This window comes from Ranitomeya variabilis, chromosome 6 (assembly GCF_051348905.1).
Source record: "Ranitomeya variabilis isolate aRanVar5 chromosome 6, aRanVar5.hap1, whole genome shotgun sequence".
Classification (NCBI taxonomy): Eukaryota; Metazoa; Chordata; class Amphibia; order Anura; family Dendrobatidae; genus Ranitomeya; species Ranitomeya variabilis.
Window position 1 is genome coordinate 111,140,069 of NC_135237.1, and position 16,028 is coordinate 111,156,096.

The 16,028-nt window shown below is 39.9% G+C and overlaps 1 protein-coding gene across 2 annotated transcripts in view; it reads left to right on the plus strand.

Moving 5' to 3' along the window:
- UBE2E2 (ubiquitin conjugating enzyme E2 E2) overlaps nt 1–16,028 on the plus strand; it is a 268,675-nt gene that overhangs the window by 212,285 nt on the left and 40,362 nt on the right. The gene's annotated exons all lie outside the window — the stretch shown is intronic.

A 16,028-nucleotide genomic window follows, 5' to 3' on the forward strand; every position in this document is an offset into this window, starting at 1 on the left:
GGAAATATTTTTATGACTACAGTATTTTGATGGACTATGGAGAGATGGTAATTCCTCTGTTATTGTATGTACTTAAAACTGAGGACCCTGCACAGAAAATAAGTAGTAGCTTGTTTGTAAACTGAAAAAAAAAATGTATGCACTGTATGCACCCCACAATTAGGGTATGTTCGCACTGGGCAGATAATACACCGCAGATTACAGTACTAGAAATGTGTATTAAAAAATGACCTGCGCTGGGGATTCTCAATGTGAATGTGATTAGCGCTGCAGACTTTCACAGCAAATTTCATTTGTTGCAATATATACATACAAAGGCAGACTGCACTTCATCAGGGTAGTGGGATTAGCGGTTGGTGTCAGCAGCTGTCGCTGACACCACGCCCTAGGTTTAGTAATGAAGAGGTGTCAACCACACACCCTGATTATTCAACCTGTAAAGTAGAGTTAAATAAACAGACAAGCACTCAGAATATCACACACCGAGAATATAGAATTGTAGCATGCTGGGAGAGAAAAAAATTGCACATCATTTTATCTGCCGCGTACTGTAAAATCAAAGTGTGACCTGACAAAATAGAATAGATATTTACTCATAGAATAGATAGATATAAAGATGTCAGTCACTGCGGGTGCAGCTTAGTGTACATGTATGTAATTAATAAATTGATATTTTTCTAAAACAAATGGTGTGGGCTCCTGCGTAATTTTCATAACCAGCAGAGGGAAAGCGGACAGCTCGTGGCATATATGTATAGCCTGGGAAGGGGGTAATACCCACAGAGCTTCCCAGGCTATTAATATCAGGTCACAGCTATATGCCAAGACTTTCCTAGTTATTAAAATGGAGGACCCCCCCCAAAAAAAAAAATGATGTAGGGTCCCACTATATTTAATAACCAGTAAAGGCTAGGCAGACAGCTGTGGGCTGAGCCTGTGATTGGGTCCATGAATATTGGCCCCAACCCAAACTAAAAACATCAGTTCTCAGCAGGCTCAGAAAAGGCACATCTATAAGATGTGCTAATTCTGGCACTTAGCATCGCTCTTCCCACTTACCCTGGTGCGGTGGCAAGTAAGGTGTTGGTTGGGGGGTGTTGATGTCACCTTTGTATTGTCAGATGACATCAAGTCTAGAGGTTAGTAATGGAGAGGCATCTATAAGATACCCCCATTACTAACCCCTCAATGATATTATAAAAAAAACTGTGAAGGTGCCCCATTTTTACAGAGGTTGGATCCCGACTAGTGATGAGCGAGTGTACTCGTTGCTCGGGTTTTCCCCGAGCACGCTCAGGTGACCTCTGAGTATTTATGACTGCTCGGAGATTGTTTTCATCACGGCTAGTAGCTGTAAATCATTCAGCTGAGGCGATGAAAACTAAATCTCCGAGAAGTCATAAATGCTAGGAGACCACCCGAGCGTGCTCGGGAAAACCCGAGCAACAAGTACACTCGCTCACCACTAATCCTGTCATCATAAATTGAAGTAATGTATTTTGGCAATTTTCAGTCTCTTTGTAAAGTTAGAAATACCATCTTTGATTTTTTATCATTATACCTATGGGTCCAACATTTTTAAATTTTATACATTTTTTGAAATTTTTTTTAATCTATTTAACCTTAAAGTAGCTTTATTTTCTGATAGATTGAAATTCCTCGCGAAGAGAACCATATATATGATTACCTGCAACACCACTAGATGGAGCTTACTACATACTGTTACTGTTTAAAACAGTGTTCCGTAAGCTCCCCCTAGTGGTGGCTCTCGATAAATTAAAATACAGCAATTGAAAAGGTCGCCACAACGGCATACCTTGTAAGTAATAAAATACTTCTAGCTTCTTCATTGTGACATATGCTGTATACTGATTCAGTGTATGACAGACATGATGACAAGTTTATTCCTTTTTGTCATCACAGCAGTTTACCCTCTTTAATCTGCACTCAGTGACACTTTGACATTCAATTGTAATTGATAATAAAATGTCTGCTATCTCTAGTGCTATATCAGCGGTGTCGCTGCCGTGACGATCATACATTATGACTATTACTTGGATGTTATAGTGAGAGACAGTAAAGGGTATATGCGGCCTTGTTTTAATCTTGCTCTCCGGAAGGCTTAGACTGTCAGAGTCAGCGTATGTCTTGCTATATATCAGTGTCACCCTGTCAGCTGGATCAAAAAGCCGATGACATTACATTAACATGGTAGGAATGGGCGATCAGAGCTGTCACTTTATTACTTCTACACCCACCAGCCGCAATGTCCTTCGTGCACTTATTCCATCTCGTTTTAATTCAACATAGTGAAGGCCAATTAGCATTTCTCTGCTTTTGTCACTCCGTCTCTCCAATATCGGGACTTCATATATTTGCGGGCAGACTGTCATGTCCCATGTTGGAAAAGTCTTTGCACATATTGACAAGTTCATTTTCTCATTACTGAGAGGTGGTCCTACTAAAATAAGTTTGGTGTCTGTTCAGATCTCCCTGCTCGCAGCGTCGTGGTGGATTTTAGAAAAGTACATGACCCGTGACTGAGTGAAATAAGGAAAGGATTAGAATCCAGAACCAAGTAGAATATTATTTATAAAGAACGTCTCCAGCCACAATATATAATAAAGAAGTCTCATGTAAATTAAGTTTAATCTCTTAGGGATGGGCGGTCCGCTGGAAATTTGGGTTCTGGTACGTGACACAACCTTTATTTTAAAAGTTCGGTTCGGATACCAGAACAGTACCCAAACTTCTACCCAAGCCCCATTGATTGATGAGTTCCCAAACAGAAAATAAAAAAATTCTTTCTCTCTCCCTTCTCTCTCTCTCCCTTCTCTCTCTCCTCTCTCCTTTCTCCTTTTTCTCTCTCTTCCCCCCGTCTCCCCCTCTCCTCTCCCATCTTTCCCCTCTCTTCTCTCTCTCTCCCCTCCCCCTTCCTCTCTCCCCCTCTCTTCTCCCTCTCCCCTCTCTCTCTCCCCCCTCTCTCTCCCCTCTTTTCTCTTTCTCTCCTCCTTCATCTCCCCCCTCTCTTCCTCTCTCCCCCCTCTCTCTTATATATATATATATATATATATATATATATATATTTATAGTGGATATAAAAAGCACCGTATTTTTTGGACTATAAGACGCACCGGACTATAAGACGCACCCTGGTTTTAGACGTGGAAAATGAGGAAAAATATATTTGAAGCAAAAAAAATGTGGTAAAATTTAATAACATACTATTATATGTCTTGTTATTATATATAATAGTATGTTATTATGTTGGAAGATGCGGGTAGAAGATGGTGCTGCAGGACCAGTGTAGTGTCTGTAAAGTACTGTATGAAGACGCTGGAGGGTGAGTATAAGAATGGGGGGCACAGGGCTTATATTTAAAGCACCACTCCAGCACTGAAAAATAACACTGGAGTGCTGCTTTAAAATCCCATTGGGAGAACTATAACTCCCAGCATGTCCTGCAGATCCTATGGTATGCTGGGAGTTATAGTTCACCACAGGAGTGGCAGAGTGCTTTATTGTTTTTTGTTGTAATGACTAACCTTTTAATTGTGGCAGCCAGCCAGCCTCTGTGGTGAGGTAAAAAGCTGGAGCATTACATGGCCGCACACACAGAGCCCTCCCTCTTGTTGCCTTTCCACAGCACAGGTCATAAGAGGAAGCTTGCAGATTCTAGTGTGGAGTCTGAAGGACCTGTGATGACATCAGAAGAGGGAGGGCTCTGTGCTGTCATGTGATGCTCCAGCCCGCCCTCTTCATGACATTACGCAGGTCCTTATGCTGCAGCACTCAGCACAGCCAAGGCTGGTATGCAGCGGTCTTGTCGCCCCTGGCCCCCTGCTTATGCCTCATCCTCCACCAGACACACAGATTTCCCCAGCCGCTGCAGGAATCCAGCGCTGGGGAAACCATGTGTGTCCCTGTTTAAATGAAGGAGTATTCATTTGCTGCTCACTGCTCAGCTGACAGATGGGCGAGAAAGCGGCTAATGAATATTCACTGCACTTTAATCATCGGGACCACATAGTTTTCCCCAGCACTGGATTCCAGCAGGGACATTTTTCTGCCTCCTGAAGTGGGATAACAGTGCGATCCCACTCGCCGTTGCCCCCTCCCCACATGCTACATTCCGACCATAAGACGCACCCACACTTTCCTCCCAAATTTGGTGGGGAAAAGGTGCGTCTTATGGTCGGAAAAATACAGTATACCCTATTAAAATGCCAGGTTTTTGTCATGTAAAAAAAATCATGCTAAGAATAATTTCTGAATTTTTCCCACCTTTAGGCCGGTGTCACACTTGCGAGTGCAATGCACTTGGGACCGGAGTGTGCTGCTCGCAAGTGTGACCCCGGCCCTAATGTCACCCATAATCTGCCCAAGTACATGGAAAAACAAACGGAAATCATTTTGAGGGGAAAAAATAATAATGTGGTTGCAGAAGTGTGAACAACCTCTTATAATTGGGGATGTGGTTGCATTTAGAAATAGCAAATCACATTTAAACTAATTTTAAATCATAATCAGTACACAATTTCCGTCATTTAAAGTGATTCTGATTTTAATGACAATTTCTTAGTTGCATATTTGCATATTACATCAAAAGCCATGGTCTGTAAACAGCGTTCAACACAGTAAAGGGACCTCATTGTTGAAAGTTATCAGTCGGGATAAGGTTACAAAAAAAATTTGCAAGTATTAAATATACCATTGAACACTGTGAAGACCTAATCAAGAAGTTACTTAAATTTGACACAACAGTGACAACACTTAGGCTATGTTCACACGTCAGGATTTTGTCAGGATTTTTCCTCAGGATTTGTAGCCAAAACCAGGAGTGGAACAATTAGAGGAAAAGTATAATAGAAACATATGCACCACTTGTGCATTTATCACCCACTCCTGGTTTTGGCTACAAAACCTGATGAAAAAGCCTGACAAAATCCTGACGTGTGCACATAGCCTTAGAACTGGATGTCCCTCAAAAATTTATGAAAAAAACAAAAGAAAATTGTTCAAGGAGGCTACCAAGAGGCCTACAGCAACATTAGAGGAGCTGCAAAATCTTCTGGCAAGTACTGGTTGTGTTTTGCATGTAACAGAAATCTTCCGTATGCTTCATATGTCTGGCTTGTTTGGTTGACTGGAAAGATTGAAGCCTTTTCTTACAAAGAAAAACATCTAAGACCTGCTGTGTTTCCCAAAACCTACACCAGGCTTGCTAAAAGCATATAGGAAAACGTGTTATGATCAGATGGAACCAATGTTGAAATTTTTGATCATAATTCTGAGGTATATTTGGCACCATGCCAACCCTGCCCATCACCAAAAGAACACCATACCAACAGTGAAGCATGGTGGAGGCAGCATTGTCTTTCGGTGCTGTTTTTTTGACAGCTGGAACGGCGGCATTTCTCAATGTGGAGGAAATTATGAACAGTTCCAAGTACCAGTCAGTTTTGCAGCAAACTTTCATGCCTCATCTAAAAACCTGAAGATGAAAAATTTCATTTTTCCATATGACAACGACCCTAAGTATACCTCCAAATCAACAAAAGAATGGCTTTCTTTTCCTTCTCCTGTTCTATAATCATGAGTATATTTCCATTCAATGTATATGCAGCAATACGATTGCTCCGGTCGTGGTGCATTACTCTACGTTTATCAACATTAAACTTCATCTGTCATGTGTTCGCCCATGCAGACATCTTATCTAGATCATTACATATTATTATACAGTATTGCTCAGATTTAATTAGCTCAGACATAGAACTTTCATCATATAGTGAATTAGCTTTACTTATATTAAACCATAAACCAGATTTAACACATACAGGCTCCCATTTATTAGTTGCATTTATTTTTTTAATTGACCTTTGTTTTATGTCTTGTGGTATTTGTTGACAGTTTTTGCGAAATATTTTTCAAAATGGCGCACACAAGATGTTGAATTTTACTCAAAACGAAAGATGTTCTTTTAGTCATTTTCCTTTTTTGTGCCTTATGATAAATTCCTAAAAGAAATAAATGGAAATATAGCCTAAATGCCTTTTATCCATGAGTTTCACAAAGCAAACAAGCAGATAGACCTGAACGTGTGCACAATTTGCAGATTTTACTCTTATTTGTTCTTTAGGAAAATGATGATAAACCATTGAATATAAATGAGTGCTGATCATTTGGATTTCACCAAACCTAAACTACAAAGCTTCTACAAGCTAATGTGTAAAAATATTGCTAATCACATACTTCCACATACAGTATGCAGATGCACAGCATATTTTTTTATGTAGTGATCATTGGGAGCCGTTATGTCAGCAGAACCTTGTATTCATCTATCTAGCAGCGTAGAATTCTGATGTTTTCTTTAAGGCTTTTTCCAGTAGTTCAAGTAAATCAGCCAAGAGAAGACAATGCTGTAAAGCAAAGAATTAACCCATACTTACCCATTGCTTCCCTGCTGGTTCCAGCGATGTTACTCCAGTAGCCTCCACCGGTCTCTGCGTACTTCCTGTAACCATGATATTGTCCATCTACAACTCACTGCTGCTATCAGTGGCCTCAGCTGTGATGGCAGCAGGCAGCAATGGGCACTAAAATGGGTGGGTGTATGTGGATTACTGCGTTACTTCATAACATTTCTTGCTTCTGGCCTATTTCCTTAACACACTGGAAACCCCCTTTAAGAGGCAGGCTTGCATGTATAAATATTAAGTTGTGTTTTCTATACTTTGTTTTGGTGCTAAAATCCTTCTAACGACACATTCTACATTATTATTGCCCCAACACGATTTAAAAGATTATAGTGTTTTGCCTATGCAGCCCATTGGCAAACCAATGTCTCTCCATGGTTTTATATTAGAAACAAAGCCAGTTTGTAACCTGATCCTGTATTCATGTGGTGTCCCCTTTTTTCCACTGTATGTTGTTACTTGCTCACCCGATGAGGTGGATTCTTTATCCCGTAGGTCAGGGTGAGTAACGTGGACTGGAGGCAGTTACTATTGATGTATAGTCAGTCTAGGATTTGTAGCCAACAAATCATTCATGATAGAGTTGAATTTTATCAGCAGACAGATGGTCAATGGCAGAGACGTAGACACTCAGAAAAGTAATGATTAATCGCAGATACAGTACCAATGGTGAACTGAATACTTGCTTACAGAGAAGATACCCAGCATTAACAGCATTGTATTGTGAACAGCACTAGTATTAACTAAGAAGAGTTTGTTTTGCTTACAGCAGAAGAATGGTTAACCACAGGTCTGAGCCAGGAAGTAAATGCAGATAGATAGATGATAAACAAAAAAGAGTTTTAGAGATTATTAGCTGAGAGAAACGGATGGTGAGGCAAACTCCAGAAACTGAATGCAAAGCTTACTGGGTACTTAGCACATAGCTCTTTTAGTTGGCCTTAAAATGCCTTGGGTGATGTCAAAGGATTATAGACTACAGCAAAGGGAGGTGGCCATAGCAAATGGTAGCATGGCCCGGCAAAGGTAGGACAACTGAGTAACATATAGATTATCAAGAATGGTGCAAACTGTGCAATTAGATTACCCAAGTGGTTTCTTATAGTTTATAACCCTAAGGACACACAGATCTGCATCAGGGACGTATATACAACACAGTGCGAGATTTTAAATTAAGAACATTTGTAAAATACTTCTTCTACACTTAGCCCTGAACCAATACAGTATTGCTACCTGTTTTATATATTTGTAGGCCTCCTGCTCAGCAAATTAGCATTCTCCAGGCAGATCATTTATTACAGGCCAGCTATCTACACCAGGAGTCACTAGCAAGGTACTTTTTTCCATCCCTTCCAGGAAGCGCCATCTTGCTAATGAAAAAAATGGTCTCCACTAAGATGCGTGGTAGCATCTATCGGCGATCCGATAAAAAACAAGCCCTTACATGGCCGTAGTGACCTAAAAATAAAAAAGTTAGAGCTCTGGGAAAAAGGGGATCAAAAATACGAAAACGCAATAATGGAAAATGGCTCCGGGGTTAAGCAGAGTCAGTCCCTTCTGTTCTGTAAGATAATCATTTTTTTATTTGGGAAAGTTCATTATTGTGGTATTTTTGCTTTGTTTCATTGTTTTTATGACACTAAAGCTGGGTTTTAGCTTTCGGTCTTTTTTACTGTAATGGTTATAATGAGCCATCTGATTTTCTTTAATCAATAATCATTCGATTCATTAGCCAGTGTATGGCTCATTAAGCAGTCTACTAGGCAGTGGTTCTATCAGAGGTCCTACGGCTTAGACTACTGTGGAGTGAAGCTGTGTAGAGGTTTCCTACTGACTGCAGGTTTCATTAGAGATTGGAAAACACAGCAGCTGCCAAGATTTTGTTTTTGTACAATTCCAACCTGGATCTTCGTAAAAACTTATATATAGCATGTCAGGGAATAATAGCACTTATATATATCGTGCAACATGGCCAAATACAAATAATGAATGGCAAAACTGAATACTTTCTACCATAAATTACTGCATGATTTTTTTTTTACAGGTGAGAAACATTAAAACACTTATACTTAACCTGAAAAAGCTATATGGAAAGCCTACAGATAAGCAGATATTTGTCTCTTCCCATGTATAAGAGATGAGATTGAGTACCACGTGCAGAAACATACACACTTACATTCCTTGACTGATTGCTCTTGGGCGCTCAAATCATCAAGATTCGCAGCTGGCAGTTCACCTTTGCGATGGGAGACAAGTCCGGATAGTCTGTAGAATATGGATAGCATGTTTAGGCCATGCAGTCCGCTCACAGACATGAGTCTCCGCTAGATAAATCTCACCCTTACAATGTATTGATGCCGTGATTCCAAACTGTTCAATGAACACATGCGGAATCACCTGCATTCAATAGCCGGCAGCGCTGCAGATGTCTGAACGTGGGCACATACCCTTAGTGTACGTGGAATGAAGACAAGAGGTGTCCTGCTATCGTACATTATGCCACCCTACGCCATAATCTAGCATCATGGTATTGCCCTTGTTGTCTCCAGACCAATATCTGATTGTAATTGTGCCGACAACAGAAGCGGGTCTCACGCTGAAGAGGATAGACCTCTATGACAGCCTACATTGTCTTCTTGCCCTGCACCATGATAGCCTTTGAAAGTGGTGGTGTGAGGTCATTGGAACACCTGCTCCACATAGCTCAAATCCTATGTAGTGCAAATGCCTTTTGATGGTTTGTGTAGACACTGTTTGATGCCTTAGGCTTTGTATGCGTATAAGACATCCAATTTCATTTGCGGTACACAACAATACCAGGCCACATGTTGCTCGTACTACTATTCGCAGCCTGCTTGGTTTGAAAGTAATACCATGGCCTGCAGAGTCTCCAGATTTGTCTTCTATTGAGCATATTTGGGATGTCATTAGTTGGCAATTGCAAAGGGAGCTGCCAGCAGTGGATTTTGATAATTTGCATGTCAAAGTTCAGAACAATCCTCAGAATACCATTAACTGCCTTCAGCGCTTGTCCTGTGTTCAAATCCCACCAAGGACAGAATCTTCAAGGAGTTTGTATGTTCTCCCCATGTTTTTGAGGGATTCCTCCAGGTTCTCCACTTTCGTCCCACATTCCAAAAGACCTACTTATAGGGAATTTAGATTGTGAGCCCCAATGGGGACAGTGATAATGTATGTAAAGCGCTGAGGAAATAATGGCGCTATATAAATTACGGTAGTAAAATAAATTAAAATAAATAAAAATAAATTATGATTTGCATAAATAAAAAAACAATTGCACCATTTTTATTTACCTCATTTACCAATCACCATAAATAGTATGCTGAATGTATTGTACGGTTTATTCCAATTACAGAAATACCTAATGTGTGCATTTTGTACTGGTTGCAATGTTTAAAAAAAAAAAAAAAGTGTATAAAAATGTGATTGTTTTTGCAGCATTACTTATGACATTTTTTCCTGTACGATGTTCACATCATAACTATATTTTGCCTATTGAGAAGAGAAAAATCTCTTACAAAGAACAACACTGAGTTATAGGCAGAAATAAAGCATGCTGACCTCCCAAACTAGAGCAGCTTCTTCATGATGAGCACTGTCCAGATCTAGATCCCACTGACCACCTGTGGAGAGATCTTTACATTGCTGTTGGGGGAAGGCGCCTGCAAATATGAGAGATCAGGAGCAGTTTGCAAAAGAAGAGTAGTTCCAAAATTCCAGTTGAGAGATGTAAGAAGCTTGTTGATGGTTATAGGGAGAGATTGATTACAGTTATTTATTCTATAGGGTGTGCAACCAAATATTAAGCTGAGGGTGCCAACAATTTTGTCCACCCATTTTTGGGATTTTGTGTGAAATTATGTTCATTTTGCCTTTTTTCTCTTTTTTTGTGCTGTTCTAATAAATACAAAGGAAATAAACATGTTTAGAACAAAACATGTAATTGCAATAATTTTCTGGGATGAGAAATACATCATTTTCTGGGACAATTTTATGGGGGACAACACTTTTGACCTTGACTGTATGACATGACCCCCAAATTTATTTATTTTACTCACTTACATAGCGCCATTAATTCCAAAGCGCTTTACACACATTATCGTCACTGTATCCGATGGGGCTCACAATCTAGATTCTCTATCAGTATGTCTTTGGAGTGTGGGAGGAAACTGGAGAACCTGGAGGAAACCCACACAAACACGGGGAGAGCATACAAACTCCTTGCAGATGATGTCCTTGGTGGGATTTGGACTGTCTGCCTGTGAGGCAGCAGTGCTAACCACTGAACCATCGTGCTGCCCAAATGTGATGTTAATCGATCCAAACATGTTAAGGTTTAATGTCTACTCTTGGATATTTTCTATTAATCTAATATTTTAGATTAGGATCACTGTACGCTAGTCTTTGCCTTGTACTCTTCCAGGCTTATCACTTGTATGGTACTTAGGTCTCCTATTCTGCAGTATGGGGACTTTTATTCTGACTTTTACTCTTCCTTTTTTCACAGCCTGGTGTTGTGGCTACAACATTTTCTTTGCACATGCACTTTATTACTTATATTACTATTTTTTTGTACCTGCAAATATTATACATATGTGAGTCGCAAGGCTCCTTTTACCTGTTGAAAGTATTTGTGGTGATTTGCCAAACTGACATTTACGATATGTACCCTGAAATAGACATACAAGTTTTTTCATCTGGAGTCTTTCTACCTTACTTTTGCACACTAGTGCAGTTTCTTAGATATACAAACAAAATTACATGTATTCAGTTTAACATTTATGAGTACATTGACTCCTCTTTTGTATAATTATCACACTTAGTGATTTATTCATGGTTTGTGTTCATTAATGTCAGAATTTTATGACCTTTTTTCCTTGTCACTTTTTGTGTTATGGGCAGATATACATTTTTTGTTCCCTCTTTTTTGTCCTAAATAAATATTTTTGTACTCCATCCACACATTGGTTTCCATTTTTTGTTAATTGGACCATATACCATAGTTCGTTTTTTTTCTCCCTTGTATATATTTATCTCCCAAATGGTCTGCCATTCACTCCAGAATTACGGTAAGCTACATATTATTATTATTTTATGGGCATCAATTGATGGGTATCTGCAATCTTACATATTCACGTTCTTGCTTTGTTCAGTGTGTAATTTTTAATAAACACAAAGGAAATAAAGTGAAATAAGAAAAAATAAAAAATGGACCCGTAGAAGCGTGTAAGACGTGAAACGCCCGTAGTCCATACCATTTTGTAAGAAATAAAGGACAAACGTTTTTTAACCACATGGAAAGTTGGAGTGGTGCGGCTTTTTCTTTCTTTTTTGGATATTTACAAAGGAAATAAACATGTTTAGAACAAAAACATATAATTGCAATATTTTTTGGGGAGAAATACTTCATTTTCTGGGACAATTTTAAGAGTGACAACACTTTTGACCTTGACTGTATCACATGGCCCCCAAGTTTATTTATTTCACTTACTTAAATAGCGCCATTAATTCCGCAGCGCTTAACATACATTATCATCACTGTCCGCAATGGGGCTCACAATCTAATTTCCCTATCAGTATGTCTTCGGAGTGTGGGAGGAAACCGGAGAAAACCCACACAATCACGGGGAGAACATACAAACTCTTTGCAGATGTCCTTGGTGGGATTTGGACCCAGGACCCCAATGCTGTGAGGCAGCAGTGCTAACCACTGAACCATCGTGCTGCCCAAATCTGATATTACATGTTAAGGTTTAATGTCTACTCTTGGATATTTTATATTGATCTATTTTTATTTATTTATTTTTTTATAAATGTTTTATTTTTTGTAAATTTGTGTCTTTTTCTCCGTGAAGAATTTGTATTGTCAGAACTTTATTTACAACCCTGAAGAGCATAGCATAGGAAATATGATCGTCTCGGCCCGGGAATTCCCAGAGGGGTCAGCCTAGTAAGAGAAATCTGCTGACATCAATACAGTCTCACGAGGTGTCTGCACTTTATTCAGCGGTTTATACAGGCCTAATATATTTACCAGCGATAAGGGAAGGATGGAGCAAATGCCACCGAATATTTACCCTGAGTATAGAGGCTTACGAGTGTGTAGTGTAACTATTAATTCAGAGCACGTGTCTCCTGAGAAGCCTGGAAAGCCTCCAAGGGTTGAATGAAATAATAAGTCCTACAAATATTAAAAATTAATTCATCTGAGTTTCTCATCTAGAAAGCCATAGACAAATGACCCTGGTAGGAGAGGCACGACCTTCAGCAGATTGTCATTTTTTGGGGACTCGAACAGATTTTTCTAGCACACCGAAGACACTCGATTAGCACCCGAGCATTCTCCTATAAGACCTATTCTGAGCACATTAATTCATCACTAGCTATTATCTTTTGTTGTTTTTTTTCTGTAGATGCACCATTGTTTTGTTTTTCCTTTTTTTGCTGTTCAATGTACTATGCAAATATTATTGTAACTACAGGTCCTTCTCAAAAAATTAGCATATAGTGTTAAATTTCATTATTTACCATAATGTAATGATTACAATTAAACTTTCATATACTATAGATTCATTATCCACCAACTGAAATTTGTCAGGTCTTTTATTGTTTTAATACTGATGATTTTGGCATACAACTCCTGATAACCCAAAAAACCTGTCTCAATAAATTAGCATATCAAGAAAAGGTTCTCTAAATGACCTATTACCCTAATCTTCGGAATCAACTAATTAACTCTAAACACATGCAAAAGATACCTGAGGCTTTTAAAAACTCCCTGCCTGGTTCATTACTCAAAACCCCCATCATGGGTAAGACTAGCGACCTGACAGATGTCAAGAAGGCCATCATTGACACCCTCAAGCAAGAGGGTAAGACCCAGAAAGAAATTTCTCAACAAATAGGCTGTTCCCAGAGTGCTGTATCAAGGCACCTCAATGGTAAGTCTGTTGGAAGGAAACAATGTGGCAGAAAACGCTGTACAACGAGAAGAGGTGACCGGACCCTGAGGAAGATTGTGGAGAAGGACCGATTCCAGACCTTGGGGAACCTGAGGAAGCAGTGGACTGAGTCTGGTGTGGAAACATCCAGAGCCACCGTGCACAGGCGTGTGCAGGAAATGGGCTACAGGTGCCGCATTCCCCAGGTAAAGCCACTTTTGAACCATAAACAGCGTCAGAAGCGCCTGACCTGGGCTACAGAGAAGCAGCACTGGACTGTTGCTAAGTGGTCCCAAGTACTTTTTTCTGATGAAAGCAAATTTTGCATGTCATTCGGAAATCAAGGTGCCAGAGTCTGGAGGAAGACTGGGGAGAAGGAAATGCCAAAATGCCTGAAGTCCAGTGTCAAGTACCCACAGTCAGTGATGGTGTGGGGTGCCATGTCAGCTGCTGGTGTTGGTCCACTGTGTTTCATCAAGGGCAGGGTCAATGCAGCTAGCTATCAGGAGATTTTGGAGCACTTCATGCTTCCATCGGCTGAAATGCTTTATGGAGATGAAGATTTCATTTTTCAGCACGACCTGGCACCTGCTCACAGTGCCAAAACCACTGGTAAATGGTTTACTGACCATGGTATTACTGTGCTCAATTGGCCTGCCAACTCTCCTGACCTGAACCCCATAGAGAATCTGTGGGATATTGTGAAGAGAAAGTTGAGAGACGCAAGACCCAACACTCTGGATGAGCTTAAGGCCGCTATTGAAGCATCCTGGGCCTCCATAACATCTCAGCAGTGTCACAGGCTGATTGCCTCCATGCCACGCCGCATTGAAGCAGTCATTTCTGCCAAAGGATTCCCGACCAAGTATTGAGTGCATAACTGAACATTATTATTTGATGTTTTTTTTGTTTGGTATTAAAAAACACTTTTATTTGATTGGTCGGGTGAAATATGCTAATTTATTGAGACAGGTTTTTTGGGTTATCAGGAGTTGTATGCCAAAATCATCAGTATTAAAACAATAAAAGACCTGACAAATTTCAGTTGGTGGATAATGAATCTATAATATATGAAAGTTTAATTGTAATCATTACATTATGGTAAATAATGAAATTTAACACTATATGCTAATTTTTTTAGAAGGACCTGTATATTCTCCAGGTAGTTACATTGACGCCAATTCCAACAATATGTACTCTGTTTATGCATCATCTGCACAATAAAAGCATTTTTTAAACACATTTTTTTTTCCCACCACTAAGGTGTACGAGGGCTTGTGTTCTGCAGGACAAGTAATGTTTTTCCTTGGTGCCATATTGGGTTTATGATAACCCATTGGTTAAAAACCTGCCAGTAGCCATCAATAGTGATAACAAATGTATTCAACCAACGAAAGGTGTTTATATCAGATATAGTCTCCCCAGCTACTTGATTGATCTTGAAACAATTGTTTAGTAAAGCAATTAGTACTAAAGAAGCTTTAATTTATATTCTTACCTTCCAGGGGTTGTCCAGTGACAGCATATTTATATCCTACCCTAGTATAGCTCATCAATAATATTAGGTTGGGAGTCCGACTCCCAACACCCCCACCAAAAACCGTTGTCTGCTCCAGCTTGACGCTGCAGAACACATCATATTATTTTCAAAACTTTTACATCCAATGGCTTCTGGAACAAGTAACAGCTGATCAGTGGAGGTGCTGGATGTGGGAACCCTTCTGATCTGAAATGAATGGCCTACCCTAGTGTTAATCATTAATATGCTGTGATTGGCCAACCTCCGTTATGGCTGGCTAGCCTATGCTGACGCACCACCTGACCTTCTCTAGTAAACAGTACAGATAGAAAATGAATCTGAAATGTTTAGGTAAGAAGAGTACTCACTGTGTCACTTGTTTGAGAGAAAGGGTTATAATTGGTATAGATTCATATTAGTTTTTTTTAATATGTACAAAATGTCTAGTGTGTTTATGCATTTCTGCAATGTGTTATTACATACAAAATATATTAGGTGTCCAGCTTTGGCATAGAACAAAAAAAAGATGAAAATGGGGTATGTTTTCATTAGCTCATGACATCATCCTTGGATAGGATGACCCAGCCCTTGTTACTCCCCCTGAACATTCTTTGTATGAGAGGGGTAGAGTGAGCATGGTGAACCATGTGTAGGAGGATATTGTGCTCAAGCGGATGACGTGCGCAGGAGGATGATGTGTGCAGGAGAATGATGTGTGCAGGAGAATGATGTGTTCAGGAGGATGATGTGTGCAGGAGAATAATGTGTGCTGGAAGATAACGTGCTCAGGAGGATGATGTGCGCATGAAAATAATGTGTGCTGGAGGATGATGTGCGCATGAAAATAATGTGTGCTGGAGGATGATGTGCGCATGAAAATAATGTGTGCTGGAGGATGATGTGCGCAATCAGATAACATGTGCAGCAGGATAACATGCGCAGGAGGATAACATGCGCAGGAGGATAACATGCACAGGCAGATAACATGCGCAGGAGGATAACATGCGCAGGAGGATAACATGCACAGGCAGATAACATGCACAGGCAGATAACGTGCAGCAGGATAACATG